Here is a 2,148-nt window from a genome sequence, read left to right as displayed (position 1 = left end):
GCAATGGTGTACATGGACGACATCATAATACCATCCCAAAATGAAGAAGAAGGAATGAGACGATTAGTAGAAGTGTTGGAGGTTGCTCAAAATTTCGGGTTAAACATTAAATGGGAGAAGTGTCAGATTTTAAAGAAGAAGGTTAACTTTTTAGGTTTTATCATTGAAAACTCGAGCATAAAACCAAACGAGGAAAAGCTAAAAGCTGTGAGAAATTTTCCAATGCCAAGAGATAACAAAGAAATTCAACGATTTTTGGGATTAACATAATATTTTAGAAAATTTGTGTATAATTATGCTGTAATTGCCAAACCATTAAGTGATTTGTTACGAAAAAACGTAAAATTCGAAATAAAAGACGAGCAAAAATTGGCTGCTCAGCAATTGAAAACAGCTTTAACTTCCGCACCGATACTTAAGTTATTTGATCCAAAAGCAAAAACAGAAGTACATACGGACGCATGTAGCGATGGATATGGGGCTATTTTGCTGCAGTGGGGTGAAAATGCCCCGTTACATCCTGTTGAATTTCTAAGCCGGAAAACCTCATCAACGGAACGAAGATATCATTCATATGAACTGGAGGTATTAGCAATTATAGAAAGTTTAAAAAAGTGGAGATACTTTCTGCTTGGCATCAAATTTAAAATCGTTACCGATTGTAAGGCCTTCGCGTGTACATTGAAAAAAGATGATGTACCTACTAGAGTAGCAAGATGGGCTCTATTCTTGCAAGATTTTGATTACGAAATAGAGCATAGAATGGGCACTAACATGAAACATGTCGATGCACTAAGCCGTGTTTATTGTCTGTTGCTGGAAGATTCGTTGTGCCATAGAATAAAGAATGCGCAATTAAGCGATGACTGGACGAAAGCTGCGCGAAAAATTTTGGAAACTCAAAATTATGGCGATTTTTACTTAAAACACGATATATTATTCAAAGATAATGTTAAAGAACGGATGGTTATTCCTTCCTCTATGGAAAACGAAATAATTGAGATCGCTCATCGTCAGGGCCACTTTGGGTCAAAGAAAACTCAAGACATTATTGAAAAAAATTATTACATATCAAATATAAATCCAAAAGTAGACAAAGTAGTAAGAGGGTGTATCGAATGTTTAGTAGTGAACAGTAAATCAGGAAAGAAAGAGGGATTTCTTAATCCTATAGATAAAGGTAATAGACCATTGGAAACGTATCATATCGATCATGTAGGACCGTTGGATCAGACTAAAAAAAAATACAACTATATTTTGACAGTAGTAGACTCATTTTCCAAGTTTGTGTGGTTATACCCCACTAAAAGTGTAGGAGTAGAAGAGGTAATCGAAAGATTAAATAAACAATCGATGGTTTTCGGAAATCCTGCTGTGATTATCAGTGACCGAGGCACTGCGTTCACAGCAAGCAGGTTCAAAGAGTATTGTACGAACGAAGGGATCAAACACCTATTAATAGCCACAGGCGTTCCGTGGGGAAACGGCCAGGTAGAAAGAATACATAGAACAGTTATTACAATGCTCAGTAAATTATGTGTGAACTCGCCAGAAAGTTGGTACAAACACGTAGAAAGGGTACAACAAGCTATCAATAGCACTCCAGCTCGGAGTACTCAGTATTCTCCATTTAAAATTTTGACAGGGGTGGAGATGCGCATAAAAACTAATGTTGCATTAGGGTCGTTAATCACAGAATGTGTAATGGAAGAGTTATTTGAGAGAAGAAATGAAATGCGTGAACAAGCAAAAGAAAATTTACAGAAAATAGCTGAAGAAAACAGGAATACATATTACAAGGGTAGGAAAGAAGAAGTTAATTATGAAATAGACGATTTAGTTGTCATCAAACGTACCCAATACGGAACAGGACTCAAATTAAAACAGAAATATTTAGGACCGTATCGAATAGTAGAAAAGAAAAGACGAGGTAGATATGTAGTTGAGAGAGTCGGAAATGGCGAAGGATCAAAGAAATGTGAAACAGTAGCAGAACATATGAAAGCGTTTAAGGGGTCATCCGGGACGGATGACATGTCAGGATAGCCGAATGTAGGAAAGTAGGTATGACAGCGGCGCAAAAGTAATTAAAAGTAGTAGAGTTACGTCGCTGTCATAAGAAAAGAGCGCAGGGCAACTCCGTTGCTT

The sequence above is a fragment of the Teleopsis dalmanni genome, chromosome 2 (genome assembly GCF_002237135.1).
Source record: "Teleopsis dalmanni isolate 2A chromosome 2, ASM223713v2, whole genome shotgun sequence".
Taxonomy (NCBI): Eukaryota; Metazoa; Arthropoda; class Insecta; order Diptera; family Diopsidae; genus Teleopsis; species Teleopsis dalmanni.
The sequence above is the reverse complement of the archived record's forward strand: the minus strand, read 5'-3'. Positions refer to the sequence as shown.